The 25,730-nt window shown below is 46.0% G+C and overlaps 1 protein-coding gene across 5 annotated transcripts in view; it reads left to right on the top strand.

The window, feature by feature from the left end:
* The window catches only part of LOC139273324 (maestro heat-like repeat-containing protein family member 1), a 329,897-nt gene that overhangs the window by 265,444 nt on the left and 38,723 nt on the right, over nucleotides 1-25,730 (top strand). For 3 of the 5 annotated variants that reach the window (XM_070890108.1, XM_070890105.1, XM_070890106.1), the window contains exon 3: nucleotides 23,967-24,041. The gene's annotated coding sequence lies outside the window, so the exon portion shown is untranslated. Of the gene's footprint in view, nucleotides 1-3,600; nucleotides 3,742-23,354; nucleotides 24,042-25,730 lie in introns of those variants that run through there. The other 2 variants (XM_070890109.1, XM_070890107.1) reach the window with 2 other exon arrangements.

The following is a 25,730-nucleotide window of genomic DNA, read 5'->3' as shown; positions in this document are numbered from 1 at the left end:
ATGGAAGTAGTGACAGGCATGACTGCATTAATCTCAGTTGTGAATGGCAGTAGTGACAGGCACAAGTGCATTAATCGCAGTAGTGAATGGTAGTAGTGACGGGCACGACGGCATTAATCTCAGGAGTGAATGGCAGTAGTGATGGGCACAAGTGCATTAATCTCAGTTGTGAATAATAGTAGTAACGGGCACGATAGCATTAATCTCAGTAGTGAATGGTAGTCGTGACGGGCACGAGTGCATTAATCTCAGTCGTGAATTGTAGTCGTGACAGGCACGAGTGCATTAATCTCAGTCGTGAAGGGTAGTAGTAACTGGCAAGACTGCAATAATCTCAGTCGTGAATGGTAGTAGTGACGGGCACGACTGCATTAATCTCAGTCGTGAATGATAGTAGTGACAGGCACGAGTGCATTAATCTCAGTCGTGAATCGTAGAACTGACAGGCACCACTGCATTAATCTCAGCAGTGAATCGTAGTAGTGACTGGCACGACTGCAATAATCATAGTCGTGATGGGTGCGAGTGCATTAATCTCAGCAGTGAATCGTAGTAATGACAGGCACGAGTGCACAAATCGCAGTAGTGGATCATAGTCGTGACGGGCACGACTGCAATAATCTCAGTCGTGAATGGCAGTAGTGACGGGCATGACTGCATTAATCATAGCAGTGATGGGTGCGAGTGCATTAATCTCAGTAGTGAATCATAGTAATGATAGGCACGAGTGCATTAATTGCAGTAGTGGATCATAGTAGTGACGGGCACGACTGCATTAATCTCAGTTGTGAATGGTAGTAGTGACGGGCACGACTGCATTAATCTCAGCAGTGAATGGTAGTAGTGACAGGCACGAGTGCATTAATCTCAGTAGTGAATGGTAGTACTGACGGGCACGTGTGCATTAATCTCAGTAGTGAATGGTAGTCGTGAATGGTAGTAGTGCGTTAATCTCAGTAGTGAATGGTAGTAGTGACAGGAACGAGCTCATTAATCTGAGTTGTGAATGATAATAGTGACGGGCATGAATGCATTAATCTCAGCAGAGAATTACAGTCGTGACATGAACGACTGCATTAATCTCAGTCATGAATGGTAGTAGTGACAGGCACGAGTGCATTAATCTCAGTAGTGAATGGTCGTAGTGACAGGCACGAGGGCATTAATCTCAGCAGTGAATGGCAGTAGTGACAAGCATGACTGCATTATTCTAAGTAGTGAATGATAGTAGTGACAGGCATGACTGCAATAATCACAGTTGTGAATGGTAGTAGTGACAGGCATGAGTGCATTAATCTGAGTAGTGAATGGTAGTAGTGACGGGCACGAGTGCATTAATCTCAGTCGTGAATTGTAGTAGTGACAGGCATGACTGCATTATTCCAAGTAGTGAATGATAGTAGTGACAGGCATGACTGCATTAATCTCAGTCATGAATGGTAGCAGTGACAGGCACGAGTGCATTCATCTCAGTCGTGAATGGTAGTCGTGAATGGTAGTAGTGTGTTAATCTCAGTAGTGAATGGTAGTAGTGACCGGCATGACTGCATTTATCTCAGTAGTGAATCATAGTAGTGACGGGCAAGACTGCATTAATCTCAGTCGTGAATGGTAGTAGTGACGGGCACGACTGCATTAATCTCAGTAGTGAATGGTAATAGGGACGGGCACGGCTGCATTCATCTCAGTAGTGAATGGTAGTAGTGACAGGCACGAGTGCATTAATCTCAGTCGTGAATCATAGTAGTGACGGGCACGAGTACATTAATCTCAGTCGTGAATGGTAATAGTGACAGGCACGACTGCATTAATCTCAGTCGTGAATGGTAGTACCGACGGGCACGGGTGCATTAATCTCAGTAGTGAATGGTAGTAGTGAATGGTAGTAGTGCGTTAATCTCAGTCGTGAATGGTAGTAGTGACGTGCACGACTGCATTAATCTCAGTCGTGAATGGTAGTAGGGACGGGCACGGCTGCATTCATCTCAGTAGTGAATGGTAGTAGTGTTGGGCACGAGTGCATTAATCTCAGTCGTAAATCGTAGTAGTGACGGGCACGGCTGCATTCATCTCAGTAGTGAATGATAGTAGTGTTGGGCACGTGTGCATTAATCTCAGTCGTGAATCGTAGTAGTGATGGGCACGACTGCATTAATCTCAGTAGTGAATGGTAGTGGGGACGGGTACGGCTGCATTCATCTCAGAAGTGAATGGTCGTAGTGTCGGGCACGAGTGCATTAATCTCAGTCATAAATCGTAGTAGTGACGGGCATGGCTGCATTAATCTCAGTTGTGAATTGTAGTAGTGACAGGCACGAGTGCATTAATCTCAGCAGTGAATGGTAGTCGTGACAGACACGAATGCATTAATCTCAGCAGTGAATTGTAGTAGTGACAGGCACGAGTGCATTAATCTCAGTTGTGAATTGTAGTAGTGACAGGCACGAGTGCATTAATCTCAGCAGTGAATGGTAGTCGTGACAGACATGAGTGCATTAATCTCAGCAGTGAATGGTAGTAGTGATAGACACGACTGCATTAATCTCAGTCGTGAATGCTGGTAGGAAGAACAAAAGAAGAACATAAGCAATAGGAACAGGAGTAAGCCACATGGCCCTTGAGCCTGCTCCACCATTCAATACGATCATGGCTGATCTGATCTTGGCCTCAACTCCACTTTCCTGCCTGTTCTCCATAACCCTCGACGCCATAATTGTTCAAGAATCTGTCCATCTCAGCATTGAATATATTCCATGACCCAGCCTCCACTGCTCTCTGCGGTAGAGAATTCCAAAGGCTCACGACCCTCTGAGTCTTAAATGGGTGGTCCCTTATTCTGAAGCTCTGCCCCCTAGTCCTAGATTCCCCCATGAGGGAAAATATCCTCTCAGCATCTACCCTGTCAAGCCCCGTCAGAATCTTATATGTTTCAATAAGATCACCTCTCAGTCTTCTAAACTCCAATGAGTGTAGGCCCAAGCTGCTCAACTTTTCCTCATAAGACAACCTCTTCATCCCAGGAATCAACTTCATGAACCTTCTGTGAACTGCCTCCAATGCAAGTATATCCCTCCTTAAATTAGGAGACCAAAAGTGTCTGCAGTGTTCCAGGTGTGGCCTCACCAACGTCCTGTATAATTGTAGCAAAATTTCCCTACTTTTATACTCTCTCAATAAAGGCCAACATTCCATTTGCCTCCCTAATTACTTGCTGTACCTGCATGCTAACATTTTGTGTTTCATGTATGAGGACACCCAGATCCGTCTATACTGCAGCATTCTCTAGTCTTCTCCATTTAAATAATATTTTGCTTTTCTATTCTTCCTGCTTAAGTGGATAAGTTGGTGAGAGGGGAGCGACCTGTCAAAAGCCCAGCGGGAGATCGAGAGCCAGCGGCAGTTGGTGAGAGGGGAGCGACCTGTCAAAAGCCCAGCGGGAGATCGAGAGCCAGCGGCAGTTGGTGAGAGGGGAGCGACCTGTCAAAAGCCCAGCGGGAGATCGAGAGCCAGCGGCAGTTGGTGAGAGGGGAGCGACCTGTCAAAAGCCCAGCGGGAGATCGAGAGCCAGCGGCAGTTGGTGAGAGGGGAGCGACCTGTCAAAAGCCCAGCGGGAGATCGAGAGCCAGCGGCAGTTGGTGAGAGGGGAGCGACCTGTCAAAAAGCATACCGGTGCAGCTACAGCGGGAGAGAAAGCAAAATAGAAGTAGAAAGTAATCAAAAAGTGACGTCACAGCCAATGGGGTAAGTGATTGGCTGGTGTTGGGTGAGTAGCTTTTCTTTTATTTTTTATATCAGTAAGTGAACTATAACATTGTTATTACCAATTTAAGGGTATCTAAGGTTAAGACATGGCAGGAGAGCTCAGTCATGTGATATGCTCCTCCTGTACCATGTGGGAACTCGGGGACACTTCCGGTGTCCCTGACGACTACGTGTGTGGGAAGTGTATCCGCCTCGAGCTCTTGACGGTCCGCGTTGCAGAATTGGAGCTGAAGGTGGATTCACTCTGGAGCATCCACGATGCTGAGAATGACGTGAGTATCACGTGTAGTGAGTTGGTCTTACCGCAGGAGAAGGGTCCACAGCCAGATATGGAATGGAAGACCAACAGGAAGAGCAGTGCAAGAAAGATAGTGCAGGAGTCCCCTGTGGTCATCCCCCTGCAAAACAGATACACTGCTTTGAGTACTGTTGGGGAGGATGACTCATCAGGGGAGGGCAGCAGCAGCCAAGTTCATGGCACCGTAGGTGGCTCTGCTGCAAAGGAGGGCAGGAAAAAGAGTGGGAGCGCGATAGTGATAGGGGATTCGATGGTGAGGGGAATAGATAGGCGTTTCTGCGGACGCAACCGAGACTCCAGGATGGTATGTTGCCTCCCTGGTGCAAGGGTCAAGGATGTCTCGGAGCGGGTGCAGGACATTCTGAAATGGGAGGGAGAACAGCCAGTTGTCGTGGTGCACATTGGTACCAACGACATAGGTAAAAAAAGGGATGAGGTCCTACGAAAAGAATTTAAGGAGTTGGGAGCTAAATTAAAAAGTAGGACCTCAAAAGTAGTAATCTCGGGATTGCTACCAGTGCCACGTGCTAGTCAGAGTAGGAATCGCAGGATAGCGCAGATGAATACATGGCTTGAGCAGTGGTGCAGCAGGGAGGGATTCAAATTCTTGGGGCATTGGAACCGGTTCTGGGGGAGGTGGGACCAGTACAAACCGGACGGTCTGCACCTGGGCAGGTCCGGAACCAATGTCCTAGGGGGAGTGTTTGCTAGTGCTGTTGGGGAGGAGTTAAACTAATATTGCAGGGGGATGGGAACCTATACAGGGAGACAGAGGGAGACAAAAAGGAAGCAAAAGCAAAAGACAGAAAGGAGATGAGGAAAAGTGGAGGGCAGAGAAACCCAAGGCAAAGAACAAAAAGGGCCACTGTACAGCAAAATTCTAAAAGGACAAAGGGTGTTAAAAAAACAAGCCTGAAGGCTTTGTGTCTTAATGCAAGGAGTATCCGCAATAAGGTGGATGAATTAATTGTGCAAATAGATGTTAACAAATATGATGTGATTGGGATTACGGAGACGTGGCTCCAGGATGATCAGGGCTGGGAACTCAACATCCAGGGGTATTCAACATTCAGGAAGGATAGAATAAAAGGAAAAGGAGGTGGGGTAGCATTACTGGTTAAAGAGGAGATTAATGCAATAGTTAGGAAAGACATTAGCTTGGATGATGTGGAATCTATATGGGTGGAGCTGCAGAACACTAAAGGGCAAAAATCGTTAGTGGGAGTTGTGTACAGACCTCCAAACAGTAGTAGTGATGTTGGGGAGGGCATCAAACAGGAAATTAGGAGTGCATGCAATAAAGGTGCAGCAGTTATAATGGGTGACTTTAATATGCACATAGATTGGGCTAGCCAAACTGGAAGCAATACGGTGGAGGAGGATTTCCTGGAATGCATAAGGGATGGTTTTCTAGACCAATATGTCGAGGAACCAACTAGGGGGGAGGCCATCTTAGACTGGGTGTTGTGTAATGAGAGAGGATTAATTAGCAATCTCATTGTGCGAGGCCCCTTGGGGAAGAGTGACCATAATATGGTGGAATTCTGCATTAGGATGGAGAATGAAACAGTTAATTCAGAGACCATGGTCCAGAACTTAAAGAAGGGTAACTTTGAAGGTATGAGGCATGAATTGGCTAAGATAGATTGGCTAATGATACTTAAGGGGTTGACTGTGGATGGGCAATGGCAGACATTTAGAGAACGCATGGATGAATTACAACAATTGTACATTCCTGTCTGGCGTAAAAATAAAAAAGGGAAGGTGGCTCAACCGTGGCTATCTAGGGAAATCAGGGATAGTATTAAAGCCAAGGAAGTGGCATACAAATTGGCCAGAAATAGCAGCGAACCTGAGGACTGGGAGAAATTTAGAACTCAGCAGAGGAGGACAAAGGGTTTGATTAGGGCAGGGAAAATGGAGTACGAGAAGAAGCTTGCAGGGAACATTAAGGCGGATTGCAAAAGTTTCTATAGGTATGTAAAGAGAAAGAGGTTAGTAAAAACAAACGTAGGTCCCCTGCAGTCAGAATCAGGGGAAGTCATAACGGGGAACAAAGAAATGGCAGACCAATTGAACAAGTACTTTGGTTCAGTATTCACTAAGGAGGACACAAACAACCTTCCGGATATAAAAGTGGTCAGAGGGTCTATTAAAGAGGAGGAACTGAGGGAAATCTTTATTAGTCGGGAAATTGTGTTGGGGAAATTGATGGGATTGAAGGCCGATAAATCCCCAGGGCCTGATGGACTGCATCCCAGAGTACTTAAGGAGGTGGCCTTGGAAATAGCGGATGCATTGACAGTCATTTTCCAACATTCCATTGACTCTGGATCAGTTCCTATCGAGTGGAGGGTAGCCAATGTAACCCCACTTTTTAAAAAAGGAGGGAGAGAGAAAGCAGGGAATTATAGACCGGTCAGCCTGACCTCAGTAGTGGGTAAAATGATGGAATCAATTATTAAGGATGTCATAGCAGCGCATTTGGAAAATGGTGACATGATAGGTCCAAGTCAGCATGGATTTGTAAAAGGGAGATCATGCTTGACAAATCTTCTGGAATTTTTTGAGGATGTTTCCAATAAAGTGGACAAAGGAGTACCAGTTGATGTGGTATATTTGGACTTTCAGAAGGCTTTCGACAAGGTCCCACACAGGAGATTAATGTGCAAAGTTAAAGCACATGGGATTGGGGGTAGTGTGCTGACGTGGATTGAGAACTGGTTGTCAGACAGGAAGCAAAGAGTAGGAGTAAATGGGTACTTTTCGGAATGGCAGGCAGTGACTAGTGGGGTACCGCAGGGTTCTGTGCTGGGGCCCCAGCTGTTTACATTATACATTAATGATTTAGACGAAGGGATTAAATGTAGTATCTCCAAATTTGCGGATGACACTAAGTTGGGTGGCAGTGTGAGCTGTGAGGAGGATGCTATGAGGCTACAGAGTGACTTGGATAGGTTAGGTGAGTGGGCAAATGCGTGGCAGATGAAGTATAATGTGGATAAATGTGAGGTTATCCACTTTGGTGGTAAAAACAGAGAGACAGACTATTATCTGAATGGTGACAGATTAGGAAAAGGGAAGGTGCAACGAGACCTGGGTGTCATGGTACATCAGTCATTGAAGGTTGGCATGCAGGTACAGCAGGCGGTTAAGAAAGCAAATGGCATGTTGGCCTTCATAGCGAGGGGATTTGAGTACAGGGGCAGGGAGGTGTTGCTACAGTTGTACAGGGCCTTGGTGAGGCCACACCTGGAGTATTGTGTACAGTTTTGGTCTCCTAACTTGAGGAAGGACATACTTGCTGTTGAGGGAGTGCAGCGAAGATTCACCAGACTGATTCCCGGGATGGTGGGACTGACCTATCAAGAAAGACTGAATCAACTGGGCTTGTATTCACTGGAGTTCAGAAGAGTGAGAGGGGACCTCATAGAAACGTTTAAAATTCTGACGGGTTTGGACAGGTTGGATGCAGGAAGAATGTTCCCAATGTTGGGGAAGTCCAGAACCAGGGGTCACAGTCTAAGGATAAGGGGTAAGCCATTTAGGACCGAGATAAGGAGAAACTTCTTCACCCAGAGAGTGGTGAACCTGTGGAATTCTCTACCACAGGAAGCAGTTGAGGCCAATTCACTAAATATATTCAAAAGGGAGTTAGATGAAGTCCTTAGTACTCGGGGGATCAAGGGGTATGGCGTGAAAGCAGGAAGTGGGTACTGAAGTTTCATGTTCAGCCATGAACTCATTGAATGGCGGTGCAGGCTAGAAGGGCTGAATGGCCTGCTCCTGCACCTATTTTCTATGTTTCTATGTTTCTATAACCTCCCATTTTTCCACATCTGCCAGTATTTTCCCCACTCACTTATCCTGTCTAAGTCCCTTTGAAGACTCTTTGCATCCTCCTCACAACTTGCTTTCCCACCCATCTTTGTATCATCAACAAATTTGGCTACATTACACTCGGTCCCTTCCGCCAAGTCATTAATATAGATTGTAAATAGTTGAGGACCCAGCACCCATCCCTGCGGCACCTCACTAGTCACTATTTGCTAACCAGAAAATATCCCGACTCTCTGTTTTCTGTTAGTTAGCCAATCCTCTATCCATGCTAATATATTACCCCCAACATCGTGCATGAGCTTTTATCTTGTGCAGTAACCTTTCATGTGGTACCTTATCGAATGCCTTCTGGAAATCCAAATGTACGACATCTACTTCTTCCCCTTTATCCACCCTGCTCGTTACATCCTCAAAGAACTCCAGCAAATTTGTCGAACATGATTTCCCTTTCATAAAACCATGCTGACTCTGCCTGACTGAATTATGATGATATTGTTTTCCAATCCGCTGGGACCTTGCCAGAATCGAGGAAATTTTGGAAGATTACAACCAAAGCATCCACTATCTCTGCAGCCACTTCTGTTAAGACCATAGGATGCAGCCCATCAGGTCCAGGGGATTTGTCAGCCTTTAGTCATGGAATCATAGAAATTTACAGCACGGAAGGAGGCCATTTCGGCCCATCGTGTCCGCGCCGGCCGACAAAGAGCTATTCAGCCTAATTCCACTTTCCAGGTCTTGGTCCGTCGCCCTGTAGGTTACGGCACTTCAGATGCACATCCAAGTACCCTTTAAATGTGGTGAGGGTTTCTGCCTCTACCACCCTTTCAGGCAGTGAGTTCCAGACCCCCACCATCCTCAAATCCCCTCTAAACCTTCAACCAATTACTTTAAACCTATGCCCCTTGGTGGTTGACCCCTCTGCTAAGGGAAACAGGTCCTTCCTATCCACTCTATTTAGGCCCCTCATAATTTTATACACCTCAATAAGGTCTCCTCTCAGCCTCCTCTGTTACAAAGAAAACAACCCCAGCCTATCTAATCTTACCTCATAGCTAAAATCCTCGTAAATCTCCTCTGTACCCTCTCTAGTGCAATCACATCTTTCCTGTAATGCGGTGACCAGAACTGCATGCAGTACTCCAGCTGTGGGCTAACTAGTGTTTTATACAGTTCGAGCATAACCTCCCTGCTCTTGCCTTTATTAGTGTAGAATACAAGTATTCCATATGCCATCTTAACCACCTTAATATAGTCCCATTAGTTTGCCTAGTACTTTTTCTCTCGAGATAATTGTTTTACATTCCTCCCTCCCTTTTGCCCCCTGATTTTCTACTATTATTGGGACACTTTTAGTCTCCCGTGGAGACAGATACTCTGCAGCCTATCTGCCTCATGGGAACCTATGCAGCGAGACAGGGCGAAGTAATATGGAGTCAGAAACAGATGGTAGAAAGGTAAAAAGCAATAGTGGAAGGCCGAGTAAACAAAGGCAAGAAATAAAAAGGGCCACACTACATCATAATTCTAAAAGGTCAAAGGGTGTTAAAGAAACAAGCCTGAAGGCTTTGTGTCTTAATGCAAGGAGTATCTGTAATAAGGTGGATGAATTAACTGTGCAAATTGATGTTAATAGATATGATGTGATTGGGATTACAGAGACGTGGCTCCAGGATGATCAGGGCTGGGAACTCAACATCCAAGGGTATTCAACATTCAGGAAGGATAGAATAAAATGAAAAGGAGGTGGGGTAGCATTGCTGGTTAAAGAGGAGATTAATGCAATAGTTAGGCAGGACATTAGCTTGGATGATGTGGAATCTATATGGGTAGAGCTGCAGAACACCAAAGGGCAAAAAACATTAGTGGGAGTTGTGTACAGACCTCTAAACAGTAGTAGTGATGTTGGGGAGGGCATCAAACAGGAAATTAGGGGTGCATGCAATAAAGGTGCAGCAGTTATCATGGGTGACTTTAATATGCATATAGATTGGGCTAACCAAACTGGAAGCAATACAGTGGAGGAGGATTTCCTGGAGTGTATAAGGGATGGTTTTCTCGACCAATATGTCAAGGAACCAACTCGGGGGGAGGCCATTTTAGACTGGGTGTTGTGTAATGAGAGAGGATTAATTAGCAATCTCGTTGTGCGAGGCCCCTTGGGGAAGAGTGACCATAATATGGTGGAATTCTACACTAGGATGGAGAATGAAACAGTTAATTCAGAGAGCATGGTCCAGAACTTAAAGAAGGGTAACTTTGAAGGTATGGGGCGTGAATTGGCGAGGATAGATTGGCGAATGATACTTAAGGGGTTGACAGTGGATGGGCAATGGCAGACATTTAGAGACCGCATGGATGAACTACAACAATTGTACATCCCTGTCTGGCGTAAAAATAAAAAAGGGAAGGTGGCTCAACCGTGGCTATCAAGGGAAATCAGGGATAGTATTAAAGCCAAGGAAGTGGCATACAAATTGGCCAGAAATAGCAGCGAACCCGGGGACTGGAAGAAATTTAGAACTCAGCAGAGGAGGACAAAGGGTTTGATTCGGGCAGGGAAAATAGAGTACGAGAGGAAGCTTGCAGCGAACATTAAGACGGACTGCAAAAGCTTCTATAGATATGTAAAGAGAAAAAAGTTAGTAAAGACAAATGTAGGTCCCCTGCAATCAGAATCGGGGGAAGTCATAACGGGGAATAAAGAAATGGCAGACCAATTGAACAAGTACTTTGGTTCGGTATTCACGGATGTAAAAGGGGTCAGAGGGTCTAGTAAGAAGGAGGAACTGAGGGAAATCCTTATTCGTCGGGAAATTGTGTTGGGGAAATTGATGGGATTGAAGGCCGATAAATCCCCAGGGCCTGATGGACTGCATCCCAGAGTACTTAAGGAGGTGGCCTTGGAAATAGCGGATGCATTGACAGTCATTTTCCAACATTCCATCGACTCTGGATCAGTTCCTATGGAGTGGAGGGTAGCCAATGTAACCCCACTTTTTAAAAAAGGAGGGAGAGAGAAAACAGGGAATTATAGACCGGTCAGCCTGACATCGATAGTGGGTAAAAAAATGGAATCAATTATTAAGGATGTCACAGCAGCGCATTTAGAAAGAGGTGACATGATAGATCCAAGTTAGCATGGATTTGTGAAAGGGAAATCATGCTTGACAAATCTTCTGGAATTTTTTGAGGATGTTTCCAGTAGAGTGGACAAGGGAGAACCAGTGGATGTGGTGTATTTGGACTTTCAGAAGGCTTTCGACAAGGTCCCACACAAGAGATTAATGTGCAAAGTTAAAGCACATGGGATTGGGGGTAGTGTGCTGACGTGGACTGAGAACTGGTTGGCAGACAGGAAGCAAAGAGTAGAAGTAAATTGGGACTTTTCAGAATGGCAGGCAGTGACTAGTGGGGTACCGCAAGGTTCTGTGCTGGAGCCCCAGCTGTTTACATTGTACATTAATAATTTAGACGAGGGGATTAAATGTAGTATCTCCAAATTTGCGGATGACACTAAGTTGGGTGGCAGTGTGAGCTGCGAGGAGGATGCTATGAGGCTGCAGAGTGACTTGGATAGGTTAGGTGAGTGGGCAAATGCATGGCAGGTGAAGTATAATGTGGATAAATGTGAGGTTATCCACTTTGGTGGTAAAAACAGAGAGATAGACTATTATCTGAATGGTGACAGATTAGGAAAAGGGGAGATGCAACAAGACCTGGGTGTCATGATACATCAGTCATTGAAGGTTGGCATGCAGGTACAGCAGACGGTTAAGAAAGCAAATGGCATGTTGGCCTTCATAGCGAGGGGATTTGAGTACAGGGGCATGGAGGTGTTGCTACAGTTGTACAGGTCCTTGGTGAGGCCACACCTGGAGTATTGTGTACAGTTTTGGTATCCTAACTTGAGGAAGGACATTCTTGCTATTGAGGGGAAGTGCAGCGAAGGTTCACCAGACTGATTCCCGGGATGGCGGGACTGACATATCAAGAAAGACTGGATCAACTGGGCTTGTATTCACTGGAGTTCAGAAGAATGAGAGGGGACCTCATAGAAACGTTTAAAATTCTGACGGGTTTAGACAGGTTAGATGCAGGAAGAATGTTCCCAATGTTTGGGAAGTCCAGAACCAGGGGTCACAGTCTAAGGATAAGGGTAAGCCATTTAGGACCGAGATGAGGAGAAACTTCTTCACCCAGAGAGTGATGAACCTGTGGAATTCTCTGTCACAGAAAGTTGTTGAGGCCAATTCACTAAATATATTCAAAAAGGAAGTAGATGTAGTCCTTACTACTAGAGGGATCAATGGGTATGGCGAGAAAGCAGGAATGGGGTACTGAAGTTGCATGTTCAGCCATGAACTCATTGAATGGCGGTGCATGCTCGAAGGGCCGAATGGCCTACTCCACCTATTTTCCATGTTTCTCTGTTTCTATGTCTCTACAAAATATTTGTACAAAGTCTCTGCTATTTCCTTGTTTCCCATTGTTCATTCCCCAGTCTCATCCTCTAAGGGACCAACATTTACTTTAGCTACTCTTTTCCTTTTTACATACTTGTAGAAGCTCTTACTGTCTGTTTTTATATTTCTTGCTAGTTTACACTCCTAATCTATTTTCTCCCTCTTTACATGGCTTAAAAATGCAGAGAAATGGGCGCTTAGTATTCAAGGATACAAAGATTTCAGAAAATTTAGGGAAGGAAAAAAGGGAGGTGGGATGGCAGTACTGATAGAAACATAGAAAATAGGTGCAGGAGTAGGCCATTCGGCCCTTCGAGCCTGCACCACCATTCAATGAGATCATGGCTGATCATTCCTTCAGTACCCCTTTCCTGCTTTCTCTCCATACCGCTTGATCCCTTTAGCCGTAAGGGCCATGTCTAACTCCCTCTTGAATATATCCAATGAACTGGCATCAACAACTCTGCGGTAGGGAATTCCACAGGTTAACAACTCTCTGAGTAAAGAAGTTTCTCCTCATCTCAGTCCTAAATGGCCTACCCCTTATCCTAAGACTATATCCCCTGGTTCTGGACATCCCCATCATCGGCAACATTCTTCCTGCGTCTAACCTGTCCAGTCCCGTCAGAATCTTGGAAGTTTCTATGAGATCCCCTCTCATCCTTCTAAACTCCAGTTTATAAAGGCCCAGTTGATCCAGTCTCTCCTCATATATAAATCCCACCATCCCGGGAATCAGTCTGGTGCACCTTCGCTGCACTCCCTCAATAGCACGAAGGTCCTTCCTCAGATTAGGAGACCAAAACTGAACACAATATTCCAGGTGAGGCCTCACCAAGACCCTGTACAACTGCAGTAAGACCTCCCTGCTCCTATACTCAAATCCCCTAGCTATGAAGGCCAACATACCATTTGCCTTCTTCACCGCCTGCTGTACCTGCATGCCAACTTTCAATGACTGATGAACCATGACTCCCAGATCTCATTGCGCCTCCACCTTTCCTAATCTGCTGCCATTCAGATAATATTCTGCCTTCGTGTTTTTGCCCCCAAAGTGGATAACCTCACATTTATCCACATTATACTGCATTTGCCCACTCACCTAATCTGTCCAAGTCACCCTGCAGCCTTTGAGCATCCTCCTCACAGCTCACATCGCCACCCAGTTTAGTGTCATCTGCAAACTTGGAAATATTACACTCAATTCCTTCATCTAAATCATTAATGTATATTGTAAAGAGCTGGGGTCCCAGCACTGAGCCCTGAGGCACTCCACTAGTCACTGCCTGCCATTCTGAGAAGGACCCGTTTATCCCGACTCTCTGCTTCCTGTCTGCCAACCAGTTCTCTATCCACGTCAGTACATTACCCCCAATACCATGTGCTTTGATTTTGCACACCAACCTCTTGTGTGGGACCTTGTCAAAAGCCTTTTGAAAGTCCAAATACACCACATCCACTGGTTCTCCCTTGTCCACTCTACTAGTTACATCCTCAAAAAATTCCAGAAGATTTATCAAGCATGATTTCCCTTTCATAAATCCATGCTGACTTGGACCGATCTTGTCACTGCTTTCCAAATGCGCTGCTATTTCATCTTTAATAATTGATTCCAACATTTTCCCTGCTGCAGGGAGTTGTTGATGCCAGTTCATTGGATATATTCAAGAGGGAGACTCCCCAAAACAAGCGCTCTACTCGGAGCTCCGACACGGCAAGCGAATCCCAGGTGGGCAGAGGAAATGTTTCAAGGACACCCTCAAAGCCGCCTTGAAAAAGTGCAACATCCCCACCGACACCTGGGAATCCCCGGCCCAAGACCGCTCAAAGTGGACGAGAAGCATCCGGGAAGGCTCCGAAACCCTTGATTCTCATCGCCGTGAGCAAACTGAAGCCAAGTGTCAACAGCGGAAGGAGCGCACGACAACCCAAGCACCCCACCCACCCGTCCCTTCAACCACCACCTCCCCATTGTGACAGAGACTGTAGGTCCCACATTGGACTCATCGGTCACCTGAGAACCCATTAGTGTGGAAGTAAGTCATCCTCGACTCCGAGGGACTGCCAGAGAGAGAGAGAGAGAGAGAGAGAGAGTGAATCATAGAGGTGATTTGCACAACTGCTTTAATCTCAGTAGTGAATCGTACTAGTGACAGGCATGACTGCATTACTCACAGGTACATTTTTCACATTAACTTGAGGTTTTCAGTAAGTTTCTGTTAGCAGTGTTCAGTTAGTAAAAGGGATCCGAGTAAGTCAGGCTTTTCGCACAGAGAGACCACAAAACTGTCTCTGTTAGCTCCAGCCTTGAAATGGCACCTGCAATAGATCTGGAAAATTGGGGAGTTATTCTTGTTAAAACTGAAGTTATTGCAGCTGATTGGATGAGGTAATACTTTGAAACATGCGGATCCTCACGTAGCGAGAGTGAAGGAAAGGGATAAAAAGAGGGCTGTTAACATAGTTACTTCAGAATTCGACAAGGCTTGGCCAACTGACCCTTCGAGCTCGACACCTGTGATCCAGTACAGTCTCCAGTCTTGTAGAAACATAGAAAATATGTGCAGGAGTAGGCCATTCGGCCCTTCGAGCCTGCACCACCATTCGATAAGATGATGGCTGATTATTCACCTCAGTACCCCTTTCCTGCTTTCTCTCCATACTCCTTGATCCCTTTAGCCATAAGGGCCATATCTAACTCCCTCTTGAATATATCCAATGAACTGGCATCAACAACTCTCTGCGGTAGAGAATTCCACAGGTTAACAACTCTCTGAGTGAAGAAGTTTCTCCTCAACTCAGTCCTAAATGATCTACTCCTTATCCTAAGACTGTGTCCCCTGGTTCTAGACTTCCCCAACATCAGGAACAATCTACCCGCATCTAACCTGTTCCGTCCCGTCAGAATCTTGGAAGTTTCTATGAGATCCCCTCTCATCCTTCTAAACTCCAGTGTATAAAGGCCCAGTTGATCCAGTCTCTCCTCATATGTCAGTCCAGCCATCCCGGGAATCAGTCTGGTGAACCTTCGCTGCACTCCCTTAATAGCAAGAACGTCCTTCCTCAGATTAGGAGATCAAAACTGAACACAATATTCTAGGTGAGGCCTCACCAAGGCCCTGTACAACTGCAGTAAGACCTCCCTGCTCCTATGCTCAAATCCCCTAGCTATGAAGGCCAACATACTATTTTCCTTCTTTACCGCCTGCTATACCTGTATGCCAACTTTCAATGACTGATGAACCATGACACCCAGGTCTCGTTGCACCTCCCCCTTTTCTAATCTGCCACCATTCAGATAATATTCTGTCTTTGCGTTTCTGCCCCCAAAGTGGATAATCTCACATTTATCCACATTATACTGCATCTGCTGTGCATTTGCCCACTCACCTAACCTGTCCAAGTCACCCTGCAGCCTCTTAGCATCCTCCTCTGCCACCCAGTTTAGTGTCATCTGCAAACGTGGAGATATTACACTCAATTCCTTCATCTGAATCATTAATATATATTGTAAAGAGCTGGGGTCCCAGCACTGAGCCTGCGGCACTCCACTCGTCACTGCCTGCCATTCTGAAAAGGACCCATTTATCCCAACTCTCTGCTTCCTGTCTGCCAACCAGTTCTCTATCCACGTCAGTATATTACCCCCAATATCATGTGCTTTGATTTTGCACACCAATCTCTTGTGTGGGACCTTGTCAAAAGCTTTTGAAAGTCCAAATACACCACTCTTGTTCTCTCTTGTCCACTCTACTAGTTACATCCTTAAAAAATTGCAGAAGATTTGTCAAACGTGATTTCTCCTTCATAAATCCATGCTGACTTGGACCGATCCTGTCACTGCTTTCCAAATGCGCTGCTACTTCATCCTTAATAATTGATTCCAACATTTTCCCCACCACTGATGTCAGGCTAACAGGTTTATAATTACCCGCTTTCTCTCTCCTTCCCTTTTTAAAAAGTGGTGTTACATTAGCTACCCTCCAGTCCATAGGAACTGATCCCGAGTCGATAGACTGTTGGAAAATGATCATCAATGCATCCACTATTTCTAGGGCCACTTCCTTAAGTACTCTGGGATGCAGACTATCAGGCCCCGGGGATTTATTGGCCTTCAATCCCATCAATTTCCCTAACACAATTTCCCGCTTAATAAGGATATCCTTCAGTTCCTCCTTCTCACTAGACCCTCGGTCCCCTAGTACTTCCAGAAGGTTATTTGTGTCTTCCTTCGTGAAGACAGAACCAAAGTATTTGTTCAATTGGTCTGCTATTTCTTTGTTCCGCATTATAAATTCACCTGAATCCGACTGCAAGGGACCTACGTTTGTCTTCACTAATCTTTTTCTCTTCACATATTTATAGAAGCGTTTGCAGTCAGTTTTTATGTTCCCAGCAAGCTTCTTCTCGTACTCTATTTTCCCCCTCTTAATTAAACCCTTTGTCCTCCTCTGCTGGATTCTAAATTTCTCCCAGTCCTCAGGTTTGCTGCTTTTTCTGGCCAATTTATATGCCTCTTCCTTGGATTCAACACTATCCTTAATTTCTCTTGTGAGCCATCTTCCCTGTTTTATTTTTACTCCAGACAGGGATGTACAATTGCTGAAGTTCATCCATATGATCTTTAAATGTTTGCCATTGCCTATCCACCGTCAACCCTTTAAGTATCATTTGCCAGTCTCGTCTCGCCAATTCACGCCTCAAACCATCGAAGTTACCTTTCCTTAAGTTCAGGACCCTAGTTTCTGAATTAACTGTGTCATTCTCCATCTAATAAAGAATTCTACCCAAGGGGTTTCGCACAACAAGATTGCTAATTAGTCCTTTCTCATTACACATCACCCAGTCTAGGATGGCCAGTTCCCTTGTTGGTTCGACGACATACTGGTCTCGAAAACCATCCTTAATACATTCCAGGAAATCCTCCTCCACCGCTTTGCTACCAGTTTGGTTCGCCCAATCAATATGTAGATTAAAGTCATCCATGATAACTGCTGTACCTTTATTGCATGCATCCCTAATTTCTTGTTTGATGCTGTCCCCAACCTTACTACTAGTGTTTGGTGGTCTCTACACAACTCCCACTGGTGTTTTCTGCCCCTTGGTATTCCGCAGCTCCACCCATACCGATTCCACATCATCCAAGCTAATGTTCTTTCTTATTATTGCATTAATTTCCTCTTTAACCAGCAATGCCACCCCGCCTCCTTTTCCTTTCTGTCTATCCTTCCTAAATGTTGAATACCCCTGGATGTTGAGTTCCCAGCCTTGGTCACCCTGGAGCCATGTCTCCGTGCTGCCAATTACATCATACCCGTTAACTGCTATCCGCGCAGTTAATTCGTCCACCTTATTCCGAATACTCCTCACATTGAGGCACAGAGCCTTCAGGCTTGTCTTTCTCATACACTTTGCCCCTTTAGAATTTTGCTGTAATATGGGTCCTTTTTGCTTTTTGCCTTAAGTTTCTCTGCCCTATAAGCATCTGTACCATAAGCGTCTCAAGCATATGGGAACTATTATTAATAATAGTTATAATTGTATCTGTGATTATTATTAATAACAGTTATCATTGTACCTGTGTGATTATTGATAGTAATTATCATTTTATGTATAATTCCTATGAAAGCCAAAAAATGCCTTTGAACCCCCTATTATTTTATGGAATAACTTATAAATTTATCAGTAAGAGCATCTATTCCCAACAGTTGGCACCTCAGATGAAGGCGCGAAAGTATTGGCATATCTGGTAGGACAGAGATTTTCGGACGGTGACCTGTATTTCTCTGACTTTTAACATTGCTGCGTTACAGTAAGTTATTCTGCCATGGCCATTATCAAACTCTAAACTAGATGAGAGTTTAGAGAAACTTATTGATATTCTTCAAACATCACAATTTGCATTTGACACTGTCAGATACAGAAATGCATTTAAATCGCTTCGAGCCCCTCGAAGACAAAAGAGGGCCTAAACGTTCAGTGAGGTGCCACCAGAGTTTGGAATGTGGGATGATTTTTGGGTTGGAATCTTAAGGAATAGAGGTTAAGCTGCACATTAGTCAGAGTCGAGTCGTGGCTGCTGATCTCAATGACTCTTTTACCCGAAACCCAGAGTACAAAGACAGGGGGATTCTCATCATGGTCTTCGACCCGAGAGTGGATCCTGGAGCACAAGGACTCCAGGCAATGGCTCGCGATTGTAGTTCAGGCCTTGCGAAGCCTCGGGCTCCCGTACTCAGCACACTAAACCGAGAACAGCTCTCGTATCGGCGAGCCCGCAAACCCGAACTGCTCTGTCAAACAGCCACGTAGACCTTCAGTACAACATCTAATCGACCGATCAATCATTTCATTCATTTACTTTACTGTTTTACACTACATTTTGTTCATTTAAGCTGGTATCGGACTATTATCTAAATTGATGTTTATAAATGATTGGGAGGGTAGAAGTGGGAGTGATAATCAACACTGAGTTGGCCAGTTCCAATTTACCAATTTAACACAATGCTCTCACCAATGACTGTCAGTGGGATTATTAATTCTTGCACAATTATTCAGTCATTTTAATATTTTCCCATTTAATTTGCATAGTGGAGGCATAACAACATTAGACATTACACTCACTCTTTTCAATTGTAATGGTAGCTGTTCTTAACACAATTCATTCTATGTGTGCACCAATGTTCCCTCTAATGTGCGGTCTCTATAGACTTGCTGTACGGTATCTCTTCCAGTGGCAGGAGCTGGTGAGTGGCCTGCGTGGGACCTCGCGATTAGTGCACGGCCGCACAGCGTAGTGAGAACATTGGTGTGTGGCTGTTAACTGCTCAGTAAAAGGTGTTAAATGGTCACCCCCGCCCCCAGCCCAAACCATTGCCCGTCCCTGCACCAGTGTCATCCAAATCGTCCAATCAAAACCACATTAAGGAAGTGCCCCCTTTTAAATGGGCACAAACGATAAACACCCAAATTATAAATAAACCAAAGGAAACTGATCAAATGAATGAAGAATATTATATCCTGTGTCACTGTGTATGTGTCCGTCCATCCCATCCCCGTCTGCCCCCACCCGCCCCAGTCGTTGCGGTGCCCACCGGTGGGGTACAGCCTTGCGTGCACCGGTGGACACCATATGCTCCTTCTCCAGGGCCATCCAGGTACCGACAAGACTGAGGAAGAGAGGCAGGCAGCCAGAGCCTCAACACACCTGGTGGAGTAGGGGCTGAGCATGGCTTTTAGCACCTTGATGGCTTCGGCCTTGGTGTGGACGTAATGCCAGAACCTCCTGTGTGGCAATGTTTCTGTTAACATCCAGCCCACTCTTTCCCCCATCCAATACGTCCCTGACTCTGGTTATTGTCAGAGCCGAGGCCCTCCACTGTCCCATCCAGTGCATCCCTGACTCTGGTTATGTTCACAGCCAAGGCCCTCCACTGTCCCATCCAGTGCATCCCTGACTCTGGTTATGTTCACATCCAAGGCCCTCCACTGTCCCATCCAGTGCATCACTGACTCTGGTTATGTTCACAGCCGAGGCCCTCCACTGTCCCATCCAGTGCATCACTGACTCTGGTTATGTTCACAGCCGAGGCCCTCCACTGTCCCATCCAGTGCATCACTGACTCTGGTTATGTTCACATCCAAGGCCCACCACTGTCCCATCCAGTGCATCACTGACTCTGGTTATGTTCACATCCAAGGCCCACCACTGTCCCATCCAGTATGTCGCTGACTCTGGTTATGTTCACAGCCGAGGCCCTCCACTGTCCCATCCAGTACGTCGCTGACTCTGGTTATGTTCACAGCCGAGGCCCTCCACTGTCCCATCCAGTGCATCCCTGACTCTGGTTATGTTCACAGCCGAGGCCCTCCACTGTCCCATCCAGTATGTCGCTGACTCTGGTTATGTTCACAGCCGAGGCCCACCTCTCTGCCAAGCACGTTTCGCTGAAGCTGACCACATGGAGGAGCTTCTGAGCAGCGGCTCCGGTAGCAAGAAAGAAAAGAAAGGCTTGGATTTATATAGCGCCTTTCACGACCACCAGACGTTTCAAAGTGCTTTACAGCCAATGAAGTACTTTTGAAGTGTAGTCACTGCTGTAATGTGGGAAATGCGGCAGTCAATTTGGGCACAGCAAGCTCCCACAAACAACAATGTGATAATGTCCAGCTCATCTCTTTTTCTGTTATGTTGATTGAGGGATAAATATTGGCCCCAGGACACCGGGGATAACTCCCCTGCTCTTCTTTGAAATAGTGCCATGGGAATAGGAGAATAGCAAGGGGCCAGAATTGAAGGAGCGCAGGGATCTCGGGGATGGAGCGGGGGGGTGGTGGTCACAGGGCTGGAGGGGGTGACAGAGATAGGGAGGGGAGAGATGTTGGAAACAATTGTAAATGGGGGCGATGCCAGAGGCTGTGGAGGTTTAGAGAGAGGTGGGTGCAGAGTGTGTGACATCAGCAAGAAATATGGAAGGAGACCCTACTTCTGTGGGTGGCATCACCACGGAGCTACTCGCACAATTGGAAAGGGCTCCCAGGATAGATCTTTGGGGTGCTCCTGAGGGATAGAGATGCTCGGGCTACGATCAGATAGGTTGCCCGCTTACCCCCTGCCTCCTTCGCTACTTCAAACCCATTCTCAGCCGAGATAGGGAACTCATCAACTGGCAGCCAATCCTCAAAGACCAACAAGAAGAGCCAACAGTTTGGAGTTAGATGCCAAGCAGATGGCACGCGACATGGTGTTAAAGTTGGCTTGGAGCATCTGCGATCTGGTTGCTGCCCCCAAACCTGGAGTCCGTGTGCAACTCGAACTCTAATTGCAGGTATATATAGAGAGTATAATGGAGAGCCATAGAATGATGCAGCACAGAAGGAGGCCATTCGACCCATCGTGCCTGTGCCGGCTCTGTGACAGAGCGATCCAATCAGTCCCACTCCCTGTCAGAAGTAAGGCTGCAGCTTCTGACGGGGAAGAACTCTGGTTGGAGGCAGCCATGTTCCACATCCTGATTAGATCTCGGTTGAAGGCAGGCAGCTCCCGGAAGGACACATGGATACCGAACTATGACCAGCGCTCGACCCCTGTCCTTTTCTGGCTCCCACGTTAGCTGACATTGTTAACGGTTCTCTCTCCTCGGGTACTGTCCCCCTCCCCCTTAAATCTGCCGACATTACCCCTCTCAAAAAAACAACCCTCGACCTCTCAGTCCTTGCAAACTACTGCCCCATCTCCAACCTCCCTTTCCTCTCCAGAGTCCTTGAACGTGTTGTCGCCTCCCAAATCCGTGCCCATCTTTCCCGTAATTCCATATTTGAATCCCTGCCACAGTACCGAAACAACAACTTGTTGCGCCTTTAACCTCGTAAAACGTCCCATTGGAGTTTAGAAAAATGAGAGGCGATTTTATTGAAACATATAAGATTCTGAGGGGGATGGACAGGGTAGATGCAGAGAGAATGTTTCCCCTTGTGGGGGAATCTAGAACTAGAGGGCAGAATTTCAGAACAAGGGGTTGCCCATTTAAGACAGAAATGAGGAGGAATTTCTTCTCTCAGAGGGTCGTGAATCTTTGGAATTCTCTGCCCCAGGGAGCTGTGGAGGCTGGGTCATTGAATATATTTAAGATGGAGATAGACAGATTTTTGAATGATAAGGGAGTCGAGGGTTATCGGCAGCGGGTGGAGAAGTGGGACCCGAGGGGCCAAACGGCCTACTCCTGCTCCTATTTCTTATGTTCTTATTGTCCTGAGGCGCTTCACAGCAGTGTTGGAAGACAAAACAAATACATTTTGACACTGAGCCACGTAAGAAGACATTACGGCAGTTGACCAAAAGCTTGTTTAAAGCAGTAGGTTTTAAGAAGCGTCTTAAAGGAGGAAAGAGAGGCGGAGAGGTTTAGAGAGGGAGTTCCAGAGCTTGGGGCCCAGGCAGCTGAAGGCACGGCCACCGATGGTTGAGATGTTAGAATCAGGGATGCTCAAGAGGGCAGAATTAGAGGAGCACAGACATCTCGGGGGGTTGTGAGGCTGAAGGAGATTACAGAGATGCGGGGGGGGCGGCGAGACCCTGGAGGGATTTGTAAACCATGAGAATTTTGAAATCGAGGCGTTGCTTAACCGGGGACCAATGTAGGTCAGCGAGTGATGGGTGATCATGACTTGGTGTGAGTTAGGACTCGGGCAGCCGAGTTTTGGATGACCTCAAGTTTACGTCGGGTAGAATGTGGGAGACCAGCCAGGAGTGCGTTGGAGTAGTCAAGTCAAGTTTAGAGGTAACAAAGGCATGGATGAGGGTTTCAGCAGCAGATGAGCTGAGGCAAGGGCAGAGACGGGCGATATTACGGAGGTGGAAATAGGCGATCTTCGTTATGCCGTGGATATGTGGACATGATGGAGCACTTTAAAATTATGAAGGGGCTCAATAGAGCTGATGTAGAGAAATGTTTCCACTTTGTAAGACTTATAGGCTAAATCTGTTTAATGAAGATAAGATTTATGTCTTTTCTGGACACTTCGGAGTTCGGACTTGTGAGACAGAACAAGACAGACACAGGATGATTCTTTTCTGACCCCTATTCAGGGATTATATTTACTTAGAATAATAATAGAAGAAATACAAGAAATTATGATAGCATTAAATGCACAATAATTTCTAATTATTAGCCCACACCAATCTATCCCATTAAAGTATTTCTTAACAGTTAAGAATTGCCTATTCCCTAAGTGATTAAAAAAGCAATGATACTCATGAGAGTTAACTCCAGCTGTGATCAGCGAACGGAAATTAACCCACTGATTGGCAACTAACCAGGTCACCACTCACTGTGACTGCAGCCCTGACCTCACGTGTTACTGCCATTATGTACTGTTTTTCTGGATTGTTGCCCACCGTGTACATAATTTTCTAGATGTAAAACAAAGGGATAGTCTTTCACAATGAATAGGGCTTTCATTCTCTTATCTCCTTGCTACAGTGTGAGAACTGTTCCTTTGCAGCTGTGAGATGTTAAAACTCATGAGAAAGTCTTTTGAATTCGCGAAGCCTTTTGGGTCACTAAAAATTGGTCAAGCCAGTTTCAGCCATCTTGGAGCAGTTTGCAAGCACAGTTATTAGCAGAAAATGAAACCAAAGAAATGCAGTACTCTTACAACTTGTAGTGGAGGTCAAAAATGGAGGTCAGAATATAAGGTAGTCACTAATAAATCCAATAAGGAATTCAGGAGAAACTTATTTACGCAGAGAGTGGTGTGAATGTGGAACTCGCTACCATAGGGAGTGTTTAAGGTGAATAGTACGATGTATTGAAGGGGAAGCTGGATAAATACATGAGGAAGAAAGGAATAGAAGGATGTGTTGCGAGGATGAGATGACGTGAAGTGGGAGGAGGCTCATGTGGAGCAGAAACACCGGCAGAGAAATGTTGGCCTGTTTCTGTGCTGTAAATTCTATAACATTTTTTTGAAGCTATTATGCAGATAGCGGTACTGTTGGGAATGTGAATGTTGTAATAGTATAGACAAAGGCTGCAGTCCTGCGCCTAGATGCCAAGGATGAATTCTTGGACACGGAGTCTAATATTTGCCATTTATTAAAGGTTGACAGTTACATCGTCGCGGCCAACCAGGATTACAAAGGATGTTTCACCACAAAAAACACACATTACAGTCAGGTGAGCACAGCTCTCCAGATACCTCCCCACTTCATCTCCCTGCATTTGGTTGTGATTTTACCTGTGTATACTGTTTCTAACTGCACTGTTCCACAGGCATCTGCATTCCATGACCATTTATCCACTTTCTGTACCAGTTCCCTGTCAAGATGCCCCCAGGCCTGTTAAATATTATGTCCTCAAAGGTGCTCAGCAAGTTCCAATGTTTGGGTTGGAAAAGCTGAACAAGAGAACTGAGTCTCCTGCTGGGGGAGGGTGGTGGGTGATAAAGTGAATCTAAATGTAAACATGTGCTAGCTGGCCTTAGAGAATGCTGTAGCTCGGGCTCTTATCCCTATGAAAAGAGAAGACGGCGAGGTGCCCTGATAGAGCTCGTTAAAATTACAAAGGGGTCCGATAGGGTTGATGTAGAGAAATGTTTCTACTTGTAGTGAAGATCAAACCTCGAGGTCATGAATATAAGATAATCACTAATAAATCTTGGAAGGAATTCAGGAGGATCTTTAATCAGAGAGTGGTGAGAATGTGGAACTCGTGATCACATGGAGGGAGTGAGGCGAATATCATCGATGCATTTAAGGGGAATCTGGATGAGCACGTGAGGGAGAAAGGAATAGAAAGGTATGCTGATAGGGTGAGGTGGTGAGGTGGGAGGAGGCTCTGGAGAATAAACAGCGGCATGGATTCTGTGCTGTAAAATTCGATGTAACCTTTTGTACAGATACTCACCATTTTGCACAGTCTTGCAATATTTTTTCAACTGCAGAAATAATGGAATATAGTATAGAATATAAGTCATTATTTTGTGTAAAATGGTTTCACCTACAGTCTCTCAATCTTAATTTCTAGCAGTATAATGGCAAAACATTGAATTAAGTAATTGTGCAATTCAAATAATGCACACTCTGATAGTCTTAAGAGATTATTCCATATTCCGGAGATGAATCTTCACATTCAGTGGGAGTCCGTAGATATTTCACGGAGACACTGTGCATCCAAACTGCACGGTGCCTGTGGGAGGAATGTATTGCTACACCCGGCTCCCTACACTGGGAGCAGAGCAGATTGATGGGCCAAGGTGGCTTCTTTGAGTCCAGTTTGTGCTGAGAGACTCTTCAAGAACAGGCCCCAAGGTAGCCTGTTACTGCCCCAGTTCCCCAGGCCAAGGGGAACGTCACTCGTTCTGATGGGCACATGTCCCCATGTTGGTTGTGGGAGGGTTAACCAGAGCGGGATGCGGGATACATCTTCCTGCAACTGGCACCAAGAGTCCTCATTTGCTCAGTGTGGGGGAGGGGGCCCTTTCCCTCCAATGGGCAGGCCTGGCATGCAGTTTCCCAGCCTGGAAAGGTTGACCACTTTGGTTCTACTCAGAGTTTACACATTGAGGGCCCAAGTTTGCCCCCGGGGTTAGAACGCGCTGACTTTTTAGAACAGAAACGGCGCCTATTATTTACCTTGGTATTCTCCCCTCCGTCAGGTCGATCCAGGCCCTTGGTGCAGCGCAGCAGAACGTGTGGGGGGCGGAGCCAGGTCCCTGCGCTGAAAACAGTGCCGGGACCTCTGCACATGCGCGCTAGAGTGTGCGAGCATGTGCAGTAGCTCTCGGCCCCCGAGGCTGTGTGGGAAGGGCCTGAAGCACGCCGCCCCTAGCCCTGGACGAATGGGCTGCCAGGGCGAAGATCGGAC

This window comes from Pristiophorus japonicus, chromosome 9 (genome assembly GCF_044704955.1).
Source record: "Pristiophorus japonicus isolate sPriJap1 chromosome 9, sPriJap1.hap1, whole genome shotgun sequence".
In the NCBI taxonomy this organism is placed as follows: domain Eukaryota; kingdom Metazoa; phylum Chordata; class Chondrichthyes; family Pristiophoridae; genus Pristiophorus; species Pristiophorus japonicus.
The sequence above is the reverse complement of the archived record's forward strand: the minus strand, read 5'-3'. Positions and strand labels throughout refer to the sequence as shown.